The sequence below is a fragment of the Phlebotomus papatasi genome, chromosome 3, assembly GCF_024763615.1.
Source record: "Phlebotomus papatasi isolate M1 chromosome 3, Ppap_2.1, whole genome shotgun sequence".
In the NCBI taxonomy this organism is placed as follows: domain Eukaryota; kingdom Metazoa; phylum Arthropoda; class Insecta; order Diptera; family Psychodidae; genus Phlebotomus; species Phlebotomus papatasi.
Window position 1 is genome coordinate 12,749,311 of NC_077224.1, and position 21,276 is coordinate 12,770,586.

Below are 21,276 nucleotides of genomic sequence, written 5' to 3' on the forward strand. Positions count from 1 at the left end.
CCTAACAACTTATCAAACAAAATTATCGCTTAAAAAAATAATTAAAAGATTAAAGCGAAGATCAATAATTATTATTTATTATTATTATTTATTCATTAGAACAGGAATGTACTAAAAAATGGTAAATTTGTGTTTTTTATAGGAATTGAAATATAATAAATAAATTACGAATTTGTTACTTATATCTTCCACTTAATATCATAGATTTCCGGAAAAATGTCACATTTTATTTTAGTAGAAGTTTAATTTGAAAAATATGTCTTGGAAATATATTGAGATAGGAAAACTTATTAATTTTTTGAATATTCAGCTTTATAATTCAGTAAAATAAATGTTTGTCTAGATGTCTGAAAAAACTTATTCATAATAAACAAATAATAAAAAGCAAGATAAAAAGATAAAATAATATAAAGCAGACATAAATAAAATAAAATGAATATGGTAATACTAATGTTATCTCAATAAAGTTGAACGCATTACAATGGTAAAATTTATATAATAGAAAACCGGTAAACGTTGGGGGATGGGGCAGCTTAGAAAAAGACGATTCTTCCCAAAGCTGTCTGCTCGGACTCCAAGCCTTCCTCAGTGGTCAAATCTAGAATTTTCTTGCTTTTTCTTGCTAAAATTTATTAAATTAAATTAGAGTAAAATTTATGCGCATACACATAACATTTTACAATAATACGGGCTTTAGGTCAGAGGCTTAGCTATTTGGGTTAACTGCTCTAGTTTTTTATGAATCACGATTTTTTGAAATATTTAAATTAGAATTGGATTATTAAAGATTAATTACCTATTAGGTTCACAAAAACAATAAAATCGCTCGCTATTTAAGATTTTAAAACCTTTGGGAACGGAGCTAAACGGGCTAAACCTCTAATTTGAAGACCGCTTAATTTTTCAAGTAACTTAGAATAGTCTAGTAGAACTGTTGATCCTAGAGGAGTTGGAGTGTGCAAGCCTGTGTTAACAAAGTACAGTACCCATCAGTATTCAATTGGGGTAATGAATCTTACGAGTGCTCTATAAGAACTTATTTAATAAAGCTTCATATCGGTAAAGATCGCCAATAGATGGAGACGGAGCGTCCGATTTGTTAATTACAAATTTTAATTTGTTAATTTCTCAGAAAAATAAAAGTGTACCTTTTTACCATCGCATTTTTCATCGATCTACCATGTTTTTCAATGAAAAACACAATGAGATAATTTGGTTATTCGTTTTGTTTAATATTTATGTCATATTTCTGGCTAATTTTAGTTAAATTAAGTGTAATCTTTATTGTTAACGGTACGTGAAGTTTTCAAATGAAATAATTACCTATTTCGTGAATAAAAAGGGTTTTTCTGAATTGTCTGCAAATGCTTCAATAGGAAACCCCGGAAATATAATTTTTTTGGATAGATTTTCTTATTGCTTTAAATGGGAAAGTAGAAATGACCAGGAATAATAACAAATCCTGCACTCAAGAGCAACTCAATAAATTTTTAGACTGTTTGTCTCCAATTAGAAAATTTCCCTTGTCTCCATTTAGATTAATTTCTTTCCAATAGAATCATTTTGCACTTGTGTATTTTCTTGTATTCAAAAAGTTTTTAAAGAATTTTCACTAAAACAGTAACATTCTAGAAGAGTCAAGGAGCAAATTTATCTAATTCTCTTCAGAAAAAAATTGAAGTTAGTGTGTTTAATCTTCTGTCAAAGTTACAGCGTCTGGAAATGGTTTTGAATTAGGACATTTACCCTATGATCTAACATTAATAGGCAGATTATTCCATAAATAATACGAATCAGTGGCAGTTTCATAGAAATTAACCATCAAACATTAAAAAATTGACCCACCGGTCGAGTCGAGGAAACCGGTCGAGTGATGGCCCTTTACCTTACTTTTTTATCCTTTTTTTTAAATAATGTCCGTAAATCAAATATTTAAGAAGCCAAAACTTTAAGAAATCAATATTTATTTGCATTTGCATTAAGGGTTTAGTTACAAAACTTCTATTAATGTCTTTCTAAGAGATCTTTCAAATGACATAGATCAAGAGTAAGACCCTGGTACCACATAATTAATGAATAAAACAATTAAAGCACAATTATTAATATTTTCAATTGACGCTTTAAAATAGTTATGTAAGAAGATTATGTAAAGTAAACCTCGTGTAACGTGCGTTTTTCTGAGTGTAGAATTCGCCCAGAGTTGTCACTCGGAGAGATGCAAAATTCGGGAATAGTCCCGTTTTTGTGCGTTGGTGTTTGTGCAGATCTCGGTGGGGAAAGTGGGATAAATGTCCACTCTTTCTCTGCTGAGGGGCTTTTTGGTGTTGAATTGTTGAACGTGCACGAGTGTCTCTGTACAGTGTGGGACAGTGCAGGGGGTAGTGAGCCCTAGAGGGCCCCATCATTGGGCTTTTCCCGGACTGAGGAAGACATCAAGACTCTAGCTTCCAAACAGAGTCTATCAGCCTTCTCAAAGCCTCCACGGAGTTACCACGGGGACCCCACTGAGTGACCAAGGAAAATAACCCTTTTATAACCTCGTGGGAGCACCATCAGCATTGAAGATCCACTCCGCCACCACGATGGATATCGGAATGTTAATCTGCACTGGATCTCTCATCTACTTAATGGGCCCCACCGTGTTATCCACCGGGGGAACGATTCATCGCCTCCGCGGGAGGATTCCTGCCCCTTAGGGGGAATCGACAGTGGCTTCAGTGGATTTCATCGGAGATCCCATCGACGGACTATCCTGTGGCTAGAGGGACGGTGTAGGAGCTTTTGATCCTGAATTCCGGAATAAAGAGTGAGAAGGCATCCCACCTGCATAGTATCGTAAGCTTTTTGTATTTAATTGTCTCCGGATCATTTGAGTAAATTCTTCCCATTTCGCTTGTTTTTCTCAATAAAGTGAAGTAATTCCCTCTCCAGTAAATAGAAAATATAAATTTAATCTTTCTTTCAAATAAAATCATTATACTCGTTTAGTTCTAAGAAAAGCTTTTATGAAATATTCCAAGATTCCCATATTGCACTTCACATTATCGCTCCAAAATTCTAAGAATAAGTAAGTGTGCTCTTCTTAGGCTAATAATAGCTCTAAGGTATCTTATTGCTACATGAATCACACCTTAGAATCTTCTTCAAATATTGGTTCTAGGTAATTGTCTTTTTTTACACAAAAAGCCCCAAAATCATCGTCATTAAATCTGAATCACAGAATTATTTAAACACGAAAATAATTTGCTGAGGCTATTGCACAATTTTTAAAAAATACAAAAAAATGACGCAAGTGAAAAAAGTGCTCTTTAATATTTGATTTGTTCTATTTGCCCGACAAATAATGCCAAAAATTCGGCTCTGGCCGAGGGAAGTCCAAAAAAGAGGTAATGTTGAAGGTATGGTACGTGGAAGAGCGTGTGTCTTATCGGTGTTGATTGCGTCACGGATCCCATCCAGTTGGGGAAATGCACCTGGGAGTGAGTCGTTTGTGTGTGTCACGGTACCGTGAACTTCCTCAGCCAGGTTAGTTCTGTTGACATCATCATGTGCTTCGGGCATTCATGCGGGGTATCAGTTCACGAGAGATAAGAGCACCGTGGATTTTTTGTTTAGTTAAGAAGTGAACGTCACATACGGAACTCAATGCACACACACCGAAGTGATTTCCTCGGAAAATTGGAGAGAGAGAGTCTCCTCCTTTAATACCTCCAGCACGAATCGCAGTGTTTCAGTTAAAAAGCGCGCGGCACACGGCGAAAGTATCACAAATTCACCGGCATCCCACGTAGTCAATATATCAAGAGTGACAGACTGTACAGGAGATAAAAGTGTCACAGACATCATGAAATCCTCCACCATCTTCCTGCTCCTGATCCTCCTTTCAGTTGGACTCGTTTCGGAGGCTAGACGGGTAATTTTCTACCGGCCTGATTTGAATTTTGGAATAAACGGTGCCCAGATTTTTGTTGGACCAGATAAGCCAAAGTGTGGCCAGAATACCATGCTGGACAAACATGGACGATGTCGCGTAGTGAACATATTCAAGTGATCCACAAGGTAATTAGACTTTTTACGATTTCAATTCCAATTGACTCTAAACTTGTAGAATTGTCTTTCCACCAAAGTCAATTATAATGGGGATATTGAAGACCTATCTTATCAGTAGCCAAGAGCTGAGTGATAAGATAAAGTCTCTGGCCAATAGAAGGGATCAGAGCACAGTTCTTGGATTTTAATGAAAAATTCTACGAAGTAGTCAATCACAGTTATCTAACAACTTCGTGAGTGTGGAGGCGTTCTTATTCTGACTCTGTCTTTTAAGTGGATGGAAAAAATTTTGATTTCAATTCAACGATAGCTTATCAAAATGTAAGAATAAAAAAATGTTAATTAAATTAAAGTGATTCGTTAGTTCTACATTTTCTATGTTATTCGATGTTTTTCGAACTAAGAATACTCTTCAAAACGGCGGAAGTTTAATTAAAAAAGAGCTGTTATCTTAGGGGTGATACTTGTGATACGTCTTCAACACTTCAACAATTTATGGAAAACCTTTCAATAGCTCTGCACTATTTTACAACCATATTATTTGTTCGATGGCCATTACCGATTCTAAAGTGATATTCTATTTTCGGTTTATTATGTATTATTTTCTTGGATTTATTGGAGGAAAAGAGTATGATTATTGCAGTGTTTCCAAGTGGATTAAAGTATAATTATAAATCTGTCTTGTGTAAGGTAAAGTGCCCTCGAGTCGACCGGTTTCTCAACTCGACCGGCGGTCAATATTTGAATGTTTTAATGGTGAATTTCTATAAAATTGTCACTGATTCGTATTTATTTATGGAATAATTGACCTATTAATGTTAGATCATACGCCAAATATTAGTGCAAATATAAAAAAAAAGTGAATAAATAACTCTACCGGTCGAATTGAGGAACCGGTCGACTTAAGGGAACTTTACCTTATATTACTTATAACACTTCAAAATTGTTTTAAAAATCCTTTAAGTTTTCCGAAATTTTATAGGGGAAAGTGCCCATGCTTGATACCATTGGAAGCTTCGTAATGACTAAATTTTCTATGTTTCACTATAATATATGTGACTCATTGAAACCATATTTTAAAAACTATTGGAAAGTGTCCAGTTTTTAAAATATATTGCTGAGTCACATTTATTGAGAAACATAGGAAAAATTTGGTCATTACGAAGCTTCCAATGGTATCAAGCATGGGCACTTCCCCTAGACTTCTTTCGCTACATATTTCTAAGTGTTAAGTCTAATTATGTGAATAGAAGGAAAACCTTAGCTTACACCTTTAGGGAGTAGTGGGGCACTTTTGAAATGGGATAGCTTTAAAACAAAGCTTTTTTCTTCTATTTTTAAATGAAACTTTACCTTACCATGATGCATTTTAGCTCCATAAAACATTTTTGAAGCTGAAATACATCATGATAAGGCTCAATTATATTTAAAAGTAGGTGAAAAAAGTCCAATTTAAATGTTTGCCCATTTCAAAGTTACCCCACTTCCTCCTATAGAAATTTCAAACAACCACTGAAAATTTTCTGTAGTAAGCATGATACACATACACTAGGTAAAAAGAAAAGGGTCAAATTGATCTTTTTGCAAAGGATGGATGGAATTGACATGTTCTATTATGAAAAAAATGTGCATTCAGAGTTTGAAATTTGATCCATCCTTTGCAAAAAGATCAAATTTGGATCAATTTAATAATTATAATTATATAATTATTTAGTTTTCATAAAATATTTTAGAACTATGGCATCCTTAAAATTAAATTGAGCAACTCATATATAAAACGAAAAATACACTGACACTTCGAAAATAGTCAGAGACTCCTAATTATTGTGTTGGGATATACGGGTCATAGGGGGAGAGGTGGGGCTACATTGAGCTGTGGAGCTAGATTGTTATACGACTTTTTCGCATATTTCTAAATGAAACTGGTTCATACAATTATTTTATTTATATCCACAATTATTTTGTCTATCTAAATCACGTTAAAACCCAATTTACTGCTCTACAACATTGCAGAAGACTATTTTCCTCTATTTCGAAAGAAATGTGATTTTCGAATCATTTTCTAAAAGTCGATTTTGTGGAGATTCTCAAAAATACTGAGGCAAATTTTGTCAGTCTTCGGATAATTTGTGACGTTTTACTCTCGCAAACGTTAAAAATATCAAATAGACATATTTTTATTGGAAATTTTTTATTCCTCTACAACTTTGTGGAAGATAATTTTTCTCTATCTTAACGAGAAATGTGCTTAAATTGAGCTAAATTTTTGATATTTTCTGTAAGCCAAATATTCCAAAAATAGGGTTCAAAATTTCATTATTTTTTATTTTACATAATCCTTCCTCGAATCTCTTGAAACTTTGTAAATTTAAGAAGGTTCATGAAGGCTATCTATAATAAAAATTTCAAGCCTCAGTCTCTTTTTATTTTAGAAAATAGTGAATATTGAAATTTTCGTTTTGACAAATTTTGCCCCAGTCTTCCCTACTTTGTGAATTCCAGAAATTTTGGCTTCAATTTTAAAACATTGCGGTATCAAGTTTAGAGTATTGTGTAATAAATTGTAGAGCATTTTGGTGTAGTTCCCTTAATGCTTTAAAACTGATGCCACAATTCTCTGAAATTAATACCACAAAGCTTTTAAATTGATACTCTAACAATCAATATACCAGTGTGATAAAATTAATATCACAATGTACTAGAAAACTACTGAAAAGTAAGACATTTATGGCATTATTGTAATGCCATGGATTTATTTGATTTTAATACCAAGAATTCACTAAAATCGATCACAAAAGGTATAGGAGACTTTTTGATGCCATAAATAGCGCAAAAGTGCATTGATTTTAGTGTATATTTCCTCTCTGTGTGGCTATCAGCTAATGTTCTAAATATAAAATTCTAAAAGAAAACATAGAAACATCGCAAATTAACCGAATTAATGTGTAGGGGAGACTGGGGCAAAAAGTCACAAAACGGATATTTTGTTTTTTTACAAGCTACTCGAGCGCCTCATAAATTTCTAATTATCGCTGTTTTATAGGAAATTTACCGCTCTACAACTCTGTGAAAGTCATTTTGCTCTATTTTGTAAGGAAATACGTTTATCGAGCCAATTTCTAAAAGGTAATTTTGTGACTATTCTCAAAAATGTTGGGGCAAATAGTGCCAGACATTGGGTATTATCATATTTTGATTTGCTTCATTACGGGCTTCCGTAAATTTGAAAAAAATACCTAGAGGACATGTTTTCATAGAAAATTTATTCATCTACACCTTTGTAAAACACCGTTTTCTCTGCGAGAAAAGTGAGAAAACGAGAAAAGCGCTTTTCAAGCTATTTTAGAAAAAAAAACACAAACAAAAGACTGCAAATCGTTTGACCAATGCAAACAAAAAGCGGCGCGGCATGATAATGACGTTTCTTTTCGCCGTGAGACATCAGAAATTGCTTCGCTTTTTTGTTATTTTTGCTCTAGGGGAAACTGGGGCACCACCAAACATGGGGTAGCACCAAACACTAATTTTTATTTCTAAACTACTTGGACTCGATCATTCCTTCAGTGGACAAGCATTCCTACAGTTCCTATAAACTCCTATCGCTCTTATCCTCTGATATCCAATATCCGATTAAAAAATCGCAGTGTTCGGTGGTGCCCCGTGTTTGGTGGTGCCCCAGTTTCCCCTATATCTTTTGTTACTTTTTACCCCAAGTGGCCATTTTTAATAAAAGGATTTCTGGAGAAAAGAACTTTTGTGAAATTCTAAAATAGATGGTGAATTCGTATTCAAAAAATCCAAATTATTTAGAAAACATTCATCAGTGCATCATTTTTGGAAAATAAGTAGGTAATAATTGTTATCTTCTGCAAGGAAAATATTTCAAAAATGGGGCTAAAAATTTCGATATTTTTCATTTTCTAAATTCCTTGTTCGAATTCTAAGAAACTCGCGACATTGAAGAAGATCTATGGAGGCTATCTATAGAAAAAAAATTGAGCCGCTATCTTTTTTACCTTGGAAGATATTGAATTTTGAATTTTTCGTTTTGTGACTTTTTGTCCCAGTGTCCCCTACTACCTATATTTTAAAGTATCAGTATTAAAAGGAATTTTAAGTTAATTAATTAATCGTATAGACATATTGTATTAAAAGGTAATAACTTTTTACAATGTGAATTCTCGTATTGGAAGAATCTGCTACTAAGTCTATTGTAAACCGCCCAGGAGCACTTTCCCGTGGTATGGATGTTTCTTCTATGCTCACGGAGTTATTAGGCGAAGGCGGTGCATTGTGTTACGTTATTACATGTAAAAATTGTCTAAATCAGACATTGAGATCTTTGCACTGGACGGGACTCGGACTCACAACTGTTAGAGGCGAGTCAGAGATCTCATGCGCCAACGGTCTTGCTCCTCTTGCCTATTGCGCCACTGAGATCCCCGGAATTTTAAGTTATTTTACAATATGATAAATGCATTGAAATATTATATTAGATAGTTTTCTAATAGATGTTGAATGTTTTTTAGTACTGTAAAATTGCGTATAATTCCTGAAAAAGTTAATTATGAAATCAGAATATAGTCTATTTTGTTTTAAACTTAGCTAATGAAATACGAAAAATATAATTAGCTTCATTAATTTGGTTAATTGGCGAAATTTTCTATGTTTTTTTTTTCATTCTATAAATACAAGGGTCCCAGGTTCGAATTTCCATTAGATTTGCTAATTTGGAAATCAATTCCTGGCTTTTCGAAAGCTTTCGTATCATCCTTACATGCGATTAAGAGAAGGGCTAACCCTACTAAGGGGTTTTTGGTTTTCTATTATCAGAAGTATAAGAGTTAGATTCTTTATTAATCAGTTTACAGGGTTTGAGGGATTGGTCATACTAAATTGTTGTGAAAATTGTAATTGTAAAATTTGTCCGAAATATAAACAAAAGCAGGGATTTATCGATCATTATCTTACCTTTTACAAGTACATTATGAGTTAAGCTGCCTCCATTATAATTATATTACTTGCTATCAGTTGTTCTTTCTTAATAAATCTTATCACCCATTAAAAACGTAAGAAGTCTGTAAAGATTGTCTTTGAAGCCGAATGTCGTAAAAAGCCTCTGCACTCTGAATACCTCAAAACATTCCATGAGATAGGTGTCGAGCCACGAAAAAAAATCAATAGAGACTTTAAGGCAAGGTTTTTGAGCTCTTCATGGGGCTAATTACGATTTTTTTTCATTTCATTTTTGTTCTTTATATTGCAGAACACCAAAAATTTACCCAAGAAGTTCCCCTGAATCATCTCTTTTTTATGGCTGTGATACACTCATACAAATCCATCTATCTAAAAACTGACGTCAGTATGAGATTGTATATCTTGCTGGGGAGTGACTGGAAAAAGGCTACGTTACTAAACTGATTTTTCGCACTACAAAACCTCCAACGACACGTCGATTTAATTAGTTGCTGCTTGGACGAGGAGGAGCGTTGCTCTTTGGGTTTTTTTGGGGAACGGAAGTTTCTTGTGATTTGAGCAGTGTTTTTTTTCTGAAGTGGACTTAAGTGAATTCTAATTGCTGATCTTCCTGAAAGTACCATCAGGAAAATCATGAAATTTCTGAGAGTTCTGGTGGCAGTCCTTGTGGCTGTTCTTCTGCTGACATCAGTTGCTGATGCCAAGCGCTTCCGGAGGTACCATCGTAAGAAGTACAGCATCTGGAGTGATAAGATCTGTGGCAAGAATATGCGTCCTGATGGTTTTGGTGGATGCAAACCAGACTTTAGACCGCCAAGGCAATTAATCAGACACCCCTGAAAACCCTCTCAAGGCTTATCAGTGACAATGGATAGCCCATGGAGACAATTCTGGAGAAATCAATTTTGCATGCAATTTCGTAAGTTCCTGGACACCACATTTTCCATCCCACAATCCCACCCACAAACTGCATTTGCCTTTCCTCCCCAAAAAGCTGGGAAGAATCCAAATGTAAGCAGATTAAATGTTTTGGCATAGGAGAGATTTTGAAATAAAAGTTCTCTGAATACATTTTGACCCTCCTTTCTCTTTTTATGATCCAATATTTGAGCAGGAGAGTGCAATAAGATTTTCCATCTTGGAAACATTTCTTCGATGGCGTTCATGCAGAATTTGGAATTCCAATGACATCTGGTCGAACATTTTCCTCAAATATCGAAGGATTTTTTTTTTCAGTAGGAAACTCTTGGCCATTTCTCAATTCCACCCACTGCCTTTCCTCGCCAGACTACCAGGCTTATAACATTTTGGTCGGTTGTTAAGGTTCTCAGAAGTGATTGAAGTGTTAACAAAATGATTCACTCCTGAGATAAGGAATTAACACGCAATTTTGCTAAGAAAATTCGAGAGTAAATTTTATTTTGTTCTTTGAAAACGAATGAGGTAAGAAAAAGTGAGGAAATTTGAATTTTCACGATTTTAAGACATTGAAAAGGTGTTTTTTTATTACAGTTTTTGAATTGAAAAGTATAAACAATTTTTGGATATGTATCTAAAATCTCGATTATTTAAATATTTTCGAATCACTGAATTTAGTACAGTAAATTGCAATTTCTTAAAGATATGCCGTGGATTTAGCACAAATGTTAAGCATTATTATAATGATTGTAATATTTCATACTATTTTTTCATATTTATATTTTAAAATTCATTTTCTAAGATCTCTGCTCATATTTGAGTCTTCATATTTGGTACTAAGTTTGTCCTGTACTAAACGGTTATCATGCTATTCCAATGCAAAATGAAAAGGTGAAAACTTTCTCCTCAATATTTTTTAGCACATAACTGTTCTCAAGTTCTTCTGTATTAGCGACTTTTCTTTGTAATAGTTCCTGTGTAAACTGCTTTCCTCAGTCCTTGAGATGTTTCAAGGCCAAAAAAGTAGTCGTAACAGAAACGAAAACAATGAAAGGGCAATTTTTTAGAACCACATGAAAACAGTCATGTACTAAAAAAAATATTTAGTGGAAAAGATTCCCCTTTTCATTAGAATAGAACCACGATTTTCTTATTTTCCTTTACAACATTTCATTTAAAATCTAAGCCTTAACCTATCTTAAGTTAGGATTTTTTTAGAACATGTACTAATTTCTGATAATAATAGGGTCATTACTCATAACTTCTAATGTGGAATTATTAATCAAATATATATTTATAAATAAAATTATTAAGCTTTTTGATAATTATTTTATATTATATTATATTATTAATAATTATATTATAATTATTAATTATAAATTAATTAATTATATTGTAAAAAAAATAATAACATTTTCTTGTAGTGGTACCTGCATGAGACGTTAAAGGATAGTGCACGCTTCACAATTCTAGTGTCCCAGGTTCGAATCCATGTTCAAATTAGAAATCCTCTGGCATTAAATCTTGTACAGTCGGTCAATAGCGCACCAAGAAGGCATATTTACTATGTAGGATGTTGGTTCCATCCCAAGGAGCATTTATCGCTATAAATGAGTAGAGATGTCTGATATCTGTACTAAAATAATGGCGAAGATTTTACAAATTTCTTCTATATAACCGCATAAAACAGGTCCATATTCGGGTGAATGGGGAATTTTTACATCCGAAAAATAACAATTTTTCATATTAGACGTAATCACGTCATCATGCACAGTAAAATGTATCGATTATGACTAAATAAAATATTATCACTATACAATATCAATTTTATAACTACTGACCGCAGAATTCTTATTTCTTCTGCATTTTCATTTAAAACTTACTCAACTATATTCCTTAAATGAATAATTATTTATCCTCAAAGATAAAGTTATATTTTCTGTGCCTCCTGGATTTTTATTGCGTATGAAGGTTTAATGCAATGGCTGTTTTCCGTTAGAAAGTACAGTATTAGAGAATAATATTTCATTCCTGACCTAAAATTCTCAAGGGAAAGCTGCTAAATTAAAGAAAATAAAATTAAATAAATTTATTGCTATTTTCATCATACCATTTAAAAACTTAAGGATATCAGATTTTTATTGCTTGTATTGATAGAATACATCATTTTAAGCACAATTCTGGACAAATATTGAGGCTCATCAATGTTATGTGGATAATTTTACATTAAATTGTGTTTAGCGACATCAATTTTCTGTAATTTTCCACGCCATAATCTTCTTTTTGTTTCGATAAAATAAAATTGTGGTATTGTAACCTGAATAAATAAAAAATATAGAAGAAAACACGTCTTGACATATTTTTGTGATTTTATTTACATTATGTTGTACATTATATTCACATCACAGATTCTATTTAACAATAATGTTACTGCACATTAACAATGTCAAAACACTGCAATTTTGCGCTTTTTATGAACATTTTCTGCATTCTGGGCACTATTTCTGTAATTTAGTTTCACGTCAGCAGATCAGGGAGCGGTCCTAATGCTTACAATTTCGCTATACTGCAATTAAAAAAAGGAAATATTAGCTCTCACGAACAAAGTATTAATTCACAATTTTTCCACTAATTGCACTTACTTTTTCAAATTTGATACCTTCCAACTATGTACTCGACTCCAATGCAAGCGCCGGTGCACTTCAAGTCTTTAATTTATGTTCAAAATCACTTTTTTTCACAAACTTTCACTGGAATATGAATCTCAGCTTAGTAAACAAAATAGAATTTGACAATCTGGCAGCGTCATACAAAAAGAACACAAGTTGTAAGCAACTTGTCTCCTTTATAAAACAAATGTAACTAATAAATATCAAAACGTGATGTTCATATAGTTTCACGGCATTATGTGAACATAACAGCAAAAATATGTAAGATAATTATACTTTCGATACTTTTGACATAGATTTGTACATTTTCACTCAAAAATATATTATATTATAACTTATTTATGGATCTAAAAACATTTAGTCGTAATTTTAAGGGGAAATACCGATATATTAACTGAAATTTAACAAATAAAACGTATTATTTATGTTAATAAAAAATAAATGATATTTTCTATATAATTTTTAGATAAGTTATTTTTCTGGTATGTACCGCATATAATTTTAAGTTAATATACTTCCATCATGTTCATATATTATATTTTTTAGAAATAGCTCGATTACATTAAAAATATGTTGGTTACATTTGAGACATACATTATTTGGATATCAAATGCCCCTTGGGATATTTATGTTCCATTTTTAGAATGCTTTAATTTAATTACCTCATGCACTAAATAGACATTTAAAGAGATACAACAATTAACAATATTTTTTATATTAAATAAAACTAACATGCAATGCTTAATTTATTCTATAATGGAGATGTCCTATATTTTTGATAGGAGATTTTACTGTATTACAGTAGCAATTAGAAAGTGTGATAGATCCATTATAAAGCTTATTGGGGTATTAAATGAGTTCATTAATTCAATTAATTTAATTTATTGTTGCAGTTCTCACCTTAATGTTAATTATTTCTTTCTAATTCCAAAATTTTCATAATTTTATAATTCTGAACATATATCGTAACTTCCTCAAACGCGTTTATTAAAATAAAATCGTTAGATTTTTAATATGATGTAAAGCAGATTATTTCTATAACCGATTGCCTTAGTCTTTTTAAATTAATTAAGTGCTAATTTTTATGCTTAACTTTGTAGAATAATAAATTCTTTTAAGCACTAATAAAAATTCATAATGATAATTTTATAAATGAAGTATTTCCAAGGATATTTCGATAACTGGTAACATAAATATAACTTTTATCAAATTTGTCAAGAAACTTTTGGCCGTTGAAAAATTATCAAAAGAAAAATTTGAAAAGTAATTTTTCTATCATTTTTTCCACCCCATTTCTCGGTCAGAGCTTTGTCCACAAACTTTTGGCCGATACTGTATAGGTGCGATGAGTCACACTGATTGAGATACATAGAAAAAAGCGGTCGTTACGAAGCTTGGAATCGTATGAAGCATGGACACTATCCCCTGCAATTTGGTTTATTACGTATCTCTCTCAAGAAAAAAAAACAAATTTGTAGTTCTCTCTCTCTTTGATAATGTCTTGTCTTGCGTATTTGTTTCTTTTTGCTTTTGATACTCTGTTTAACTTGTACTTTTTGTTGTGCTCTTGAGGTTGGTCACCAACGCTAAGACGGCGGTGGACGCTAACTCTTTCTTTACTTGATTAAACCATCTCTGTGTTTTCAAGGAATTTAATCCCAATAGCACGCATTGTCATTGTAAATAAATCAAAAAATATTAATAATAATTTTATCTAACCCTTGCGAACTTTTGTTTTGGGTATCTCTGTCTTTGAGATCGAGTAGGAAAATTTAGTACATGCATGTTCTAAAAGATATCATAACATAATTCAATTTAATTCAATTTATTCAATTATTCAGGAGGGTGTACTGAATAAATTGAATTAAATTGATTTATATTTTTATATTATGATATCCTTTAGAACATGTACTAAATTTTTCTACTCGATCACAAAGAGAAAGGGAGAGATACAAAATACACTTTTTCGATTTGCCACCGGTCTGGTGCTTAAACGGCAGAAGATACTGACTTTAATCTTCGTTGACTCGTTTCTACATAAGTCATCCCCCGTATTTAGTACAGATCTGTGTTTTCTGTCCTACTATTATTAATGTATTACGCATTTCTTCTTCTCAGCGGATTTAACACTAAACCTACCAACCGGTTTTAGTCGTTTTTCGGCCAAATGATCAACCGCGGTAGGGTAAGATACTCAACAACTTTGTCTTGGAAAAGAACAAGAAATTAGAATTTAAACACTGAAAAATATATTACATACATTTTTTAAGAAATTCATAAAGTTTGATAGTGACAATGTACCGTTTAAATATGTGTCAATTTTAAACCGGTCAATTTGACTGGGTCTTGGTAGGTTTAGTGTTAATTAGTTCAAGGAGAGCCTCTTTGCTTGTTTCTCTCGAAGGATTAAATAGTTAAACGATTTAGTTTAAAACCAATTTGCAGATTGAGCAACTCAATGAATGACGGAGAATTGTGGTTATGGTTTTTCGACATCCGTGAAAAGCAGCTTATGTTTTCAATTACTGCACAATCCCTAAACTAAAGTGAAATGCAATTACAAGATTATTTTCTAAAGTACAAACATTTTTAAGCTGGTAAAATTATTTTTAAAATCCCTTTTTTTTCGGAGGTATATTACTTTTAGTAATCAAATATCCATTACATTAGCGCGTATGTGTATACTGCGGTGAATAACTTTGTAGTCTGCGTAATGAAATGTTTGTTGGATGTGGGAACGACTTGCGAAATTAACTAATGTTTGAAGGGATGAAAGAGTGAAAATGGTTGAGTTTGTCGAGGGTATTTCTGTATATTTAGATAGGGAGATAGACAAATATGCGCCTATTTAATCTTTTGGCTAGCAATCCAACAATCTTTGTAGGCAAAAGATGGTGAATGATGCTAAGCGATGCCGAATAAAATACATAAATTTGCGGTGTTCTTGTGAGAGGGTAAGCATAGAGCTATAATGGGATCAAGTTGGAAATTAAGAGAAAAGTTTTCGAGGAAAACTAGGCTGTGGGGGCAGCAGGAGCAGAGGTTCAAAGGAAATTCAGACTAATGAGAGTGAGTGACGGGGATTTAGCCATACCACGGGGGTTAGTTTTGTATTTTAAACCTCTCATCCTGGGAATGAGTTTGTTTTTGGAGTTTGATACTTGGTACAATAAAATTTTCTGCTGTATACCAAAAACCAACATTTACATTTGCCTTTGTGATGTTCTTTGATGTGGCCAAACCACAGTATAAATTCAAAATACAAAAACAATCATGTCCATTGAGTGCTGCAGAGAAAAAAAAAACACTAAATATATTTTCCAAACATAGAATAGTTGTTGCTTAATCGGAATTGGTTAGCAATTCTGGGTTGACTTTTTCCAAAACCACTCATTCTCTACAAATCCACAAAACCATCGTATTTGCATCTCTCTTCAGTTTATGCAACACAAATTTCATTTTCAGTATAGCATCAGAATTTTCAACAAGGATTAGTTTTTTTGGACGAAGTTTTTTTTGGAAATTTAGAAAATCTGCTATTAAAGTCACTGAGCGAATTTATGCTATTTTAATTGTTTCGGGGTAGTGATTTATTCATCTAGTGAAAATATATATAAATGCTTTATTGTTCAATTAAACCAATTTCAAATCAGATGAATTAGAAGATGTTTCACTAATTTAAATTTATCAACTTTAAACTCCATTAATCTATACAAATGAGAACGAATTAAAAAACCTAAAATTTACACAGTAATAAAATATTTAAGAAAAAGATATTTGCTGTTTTCCCGTGATTTTCATTCCAAATTTTCATGAAAGTGTAATGTTATGTGTATTACAAAAATTGTGTAAAAAGTACACAAAAGTGTAATTTTAATGTTTAGCGCGATAAAAAGAGACGTGAAAAAAAACGAGATAGAGAAAATTTTGCACCATGAAAACGTAAAAAATTCTTATGGTAAGATCAGGTAATTCGGAATCATGAGTATTTTGGAATTTGGAGACTTTTCTCACTGTTACATATGGTCAAAAAGAACAAGAAAACCTACGAAGAAGTACAAGACTTAACATTTATGTGTACTTATTCGTGACTTTTAGTTTCCTTCCGCCATTTAAAACTGCTAGAAAATCTCAAAGTTCCAAATTAGGTATCGTTCCAAATTATTCCATCTTACCCTACGATGGTTAACTGATTTTTCCCATATTTCTAAGGATATCTTGGGTTTCCTAAATTTAAAAAAAAAGGTTCTTCAATTTTGCAAAAGATCCTCGGGGTACCAAGGCTTCTTAGCATTCTCATGGTTTCTTGAAGTTTCTAAAAAATTTCCTAGGTTTTCCGATGGTTTCGGAGACTATCCCGGGTTTTTGTGATACTTGATTTATAGGGATTCATAAGGAGAAGAAACAATTTTTTCTTAATATACTGTTGTAGAATTCCTTAAGTTAGGCACTATAGAACAAAAAATCTTTTTATTTACTTATACCGCTCTTGGTTTCATCACTGAGATTACTATAAGTAAAGTGGCGCACTCTTAAGGATCTTAAAAGCTTCTATAGGAATTTGAACAGAAAATTCGAACTTTAAGTCTTTTAAAAGTGGACTAAAAGACTTGTTTAATACTTGGTTCTATAAGGCAGCTATTTTGCTTCTTGGGGATGTCATCCAAAATTCGCTGTGCATACTTGCATCATTCACTACAAATTATACAATCAAAAAATATGTCAAATTTATAAGCGTAAGATTAATTCAATATTCCGAAAACTAAAATCCGGAATTTGTAGAAGTGTTATACAGGTATTTACAGGATTGCACCCGTGCTCGCATTTTCTGTATTTTTAACAAATCATTTTATTGTTTCAACCTATTTTTACATCAGTTTGTTGGGAAAATAAGTGTTTTGGCAAAAATTTGCTGATATCGTGTTTTTTGAAAATGATTAATATAAAAAAATAAGGCATTTAGAGGTAACGGAGCAGAATATCTTCTATGGAAAAAATGTATCCTTTGTGGAATCTATTGTGTCCTAAGGAGAGTACATTAACATTTAGTTTAGTTTAGTGTATATGATTTTTTAAAAGTTGCTTTCTCAGGCTATTTTTGAGAAATTTTAGTTAGATTTTGTTTTTGCGCCCCCAAGGATTTTTTGAAAAAATATCACATAATTTTCAAGTTGAAGCACAACTTCTTACCTTTCCAACGGATGCCCATTTATTAAGTTCTGTACATTAGAACCCTGGGGAATAATTTATAATATGAGACGAAACAGCAAAAACAAAAAAAAAATAATTAAAGAAAATTGTGACGTATAGGAGCAAAACCAAGAACATTATTGATCAGGGGACTCGACTCTACCAAACGTACCATGTGAGATCCGTGTGCCAAAAAAACAGTTGTCAATTTGTTGCATTGTGTTATTTAACTTGTTGAACATTAAGTCCTAAAGTTTGTTGTCCTAAAGTGACAACGCAGTTCCTTCGGATGGCTCAAGCTTCGAATAATTGATTTTTTCAATATGTTTATTCAAAATAAATTTAATCGATTATATATTATAATTTAATAGCTTGTGCAATGCGTCAAATTTCCTGACAAGAGCTATGGATGAAATCCTTTAAGAACATAAAAAAAATTGAGTTGTTCGAAGGTAACGCGCTTTCCCCTATTCAACTTTTTATCCAAGATCGCAGAATACGAAATTTTAAATATTTATAATCCAGAACATCCAATAAGAGACTTTAATTTTATGAACTAAATAGAGCCGTAAATTAAATAACCGCTAAAATTTGGTTTTTACACTTGAAATAAATTGATTTACAGTTCTAATTCAATTTTATTGTGGAACATTCAGCTCATTTCATAAAAACATTTTATAAAATAATATTTAACCTAATTTAAATTTGTATTTGGTGTTTTTTTTAGTTGTTTATGAATTTTTAGAAAATTTTGTAAGTTTTGAAAATATATTTTTTTAAAACCGTTTAAAGCAGGTTTAACCAATTTCCAACCAGAGGCAAATTCTTGAACAATTTTTAAAGAAAGACATTTGTGGCTTTTTAAGTTAATACAAATATTTCTATAATAATTCACAATCAAATTTATCTGGAAAAGAAAGAGAAGAAATGGGTAAGACCTTTAGCTATATTATTTCTTTCGCGCATTAAATGAGGAAATTGCCGGACTTTAGGCGATTAGGTGGTAAAAGTTTTACAGATAACAGGGCTGTTCATTAAAATTCACAAGAAAGCTTTACAACAAGAAGGAAAAATAAATTGAGAGGAATGAGAGTTCGTTATGGATTTTGTAAAATTATAAAATGAAAGGTTTTTGAGGATTAGGAACTTGAATGTCCGTCCATATAACTCGCAATTATTTAATAAGAAATACCTACAATTAGGATCATTTTTAATTCTATTTTAATATTGTGGAATAGGGGAAAGTGCCCATGGTCTGCACTGTCTCAAGCTTAATAATGACTAAATTTTTCCTATGTTTTTCAAGAAATGTAACTCATCGTATCCATATTTTAAAAACTAAGGGAAATTGTTCTGTTTTTAAAATATATCGCGGAGTCACATTTAATCAGAAAAATCTAGTCATTATGAACCTTGGGATCGTGTAAAGCATGAGCACTGGGCACTCTCCCTTACTATATTTAAATAATATTTTAGAAAATTATCTTTTATTCTATTTCAATGTTTTCTTCGTAGATTATCCAGATGTAGGGTATTTATTGATGCACATTTGAACAAAAAACACAAAATCTAGGCAAATTTTCGTGATTTTTAGTGTATTAAATAATTTCAACATAAAACTCTGTAATAAAGAAATTGAGGACAGTTTCCAGCGCCACCCGCGGCAGAAAACAGTTCCCTCTAGCGGAATAAAAATTTATCATCATGAGTAATTTTAGTGTTAATATTTTTTTAATCGCAAATAATGCTACCAAAGATGAGAGCATAGGCAGCCTTTGAATATTTCTTTTTTTTCTTATTTCTTAATTTTACTTTTTATATGCTTTTGTTACAAACGATTAGGGTAAGTGAGCCAAATTTCGGCATAGTTGTAAGCAAACGCCAAAGTCTCAAGTTTGAAATGTAACATTTTTAATACAAATTGAATATTTGTGTTACTTTCTTATAAGGATTTTTGCTTGGAACCTTGTAGACAGTTTATTCTATTTTTTTTTCTCTAAAATCATTCTTAGTACATTTAAAAATAATAAAAATGTGGCTTATTCCGGCCACCTTTATTCTCATAGTTCCTTGCCCTTTGGGAATACTTCCAATGTCTTTTTCAGATCACCTTGTTCGTCGAAGCGACATTTTTGTTATTTTTTCCATTGTATAATCTCTCTAAAGTATGCAAAAACTAAAAATTCATGGAAATTCGAGGAAGAAAAAACATGGCCGAAATTGCAAGCTGGCCGGAATTTGTTCCACTTGCCCTGTATGTATATCGTCAGTTAAATCAGCATTTGTCGTAACTTCCTTTTGGCAACTTTTCAGGAGACGAAATTTTCTGTTCAATATTATTTTTCTTAAAAATGAGCCCCGAATGCGATACTTTTGAGTCAAAATAATGAAAGTGGCACTAATAAACTGTAAGTTAACTCGAGAAAATCTTTATAAAATTATTAAAAAGCTGCAATATTTAGAAATATGTTAGAAGAAACACAATAATATTTTATCGTAACTTCCATCATTTATAAAGCCGTAATTTCTAATGTATGGAGATTTTGGAAGTTACGACAATTTTCTAAAATGCATTATATTAATTTAAATTATTCTAGTGATAATAAGCGCCTTTTTTTGACTGAATTAGTCAATAATACTGTTATCCCTGTCCCTAAAAGCTTTTATTTCATAAGTTTTATTGAATAAATTTTGTGCGCCACGTCGCTTGTTTTGTTTTGAATTAATAACAGATGGGTAGGGATTTTTTCTCACTTTTTTCTCGCAAATATTGAATTAAAAAGATTTCATGTTACACTATTCGCACTGTCTTTCGATATTTGGAAGAGTGTAGAAACGTTTTATTGAGAAATATTGCAATTTTGCTGCAAATTACAAGCCACGCAAGTGAGCAAAAGAAGTTACGGCAAATGCTGATTATTGAAAGTTTTGTATGAAAATTTGTCGTAACTTCCCCAAAAATGGAAGTTACGACAAATTCTGATAAATTTTTGTTAATTAAGGGCACTTACGATAATTTTTGTTTAAAATAATTTTTATTGGGCTTATAAAAGTTTCTTTTTCACAAGTGCGTTTAATAAACAAAATTACGCTGATTCCAAATATGTATATATCTCAATATCTCAAAAATGAAGTTACGATAAATGCTGATTTAACTGACGATATGTAGAATAGCAAAAATATAGTCTTCTTAATTTGTTTCTCATTTAAATGAAATTATTTGCTCGCTGGGATGTCTAATGAACTATGCTTCAATATAGGCTACATAAATAGACCTTCCAGTGGGAGTTACATAGTAAGTAAGAGGAGTTGCTTCCAAGTGGGCGTGGTTTAAATTTCCAGCTATTTGTAATATTGAATTAATACACATATTGAATGATACAATTTTAATAGTATTTATTATCGGATTATTATTAATAATTATTATTTGATTAATTATCTATATTGATTGTTCACCTTATGAAATTATTGT

The 21,276-nt window shown here is 31.9% G+C and overlaps 1 protein-coding gene and 1 long non-coding RNA gene across 3 annotated transcripts in view; one reads left to right on the forward strand and one right to left on the reverse strand.

Annotated features, from left to right (window-relative positions):
• LOC129807774 (protein stunted) overlaps window positions 1–19,753 on the reverse strand; it is a 351,397-nt gene extending 331,644 nt beyond the window's left edge. The window contains exon 1 of the mRNA XM_055857256.1: window positions 19,749–19,753. The gene's annotated coding sequence lies outside the window, so the exon portion shown is untranslated. The remainder of the gene's footprint in view (window positions 1–19,748) is intronic.
• Window positions 3,313–10,098, forward strand: LOC129807776 (uncharacterized). Of its 2 annotated transcripts, none has more exons than XR_008752312.1 (2): window positions 3,313–4,059; window positions 9,317–10,098. It is a non-coding gene; the product is annotated as an uncharacterized LOC129807776 (long non-coding RNA). The 2 variants fall into 2 exon arrangements; XR_008752311.1 differs by lacking the exon at window positions 3,313–4,059 and adding an exon at window positions 4,126–4,371.
• Window positions 19,754–21,276: the final 1,523 nt, after the last annotated feature.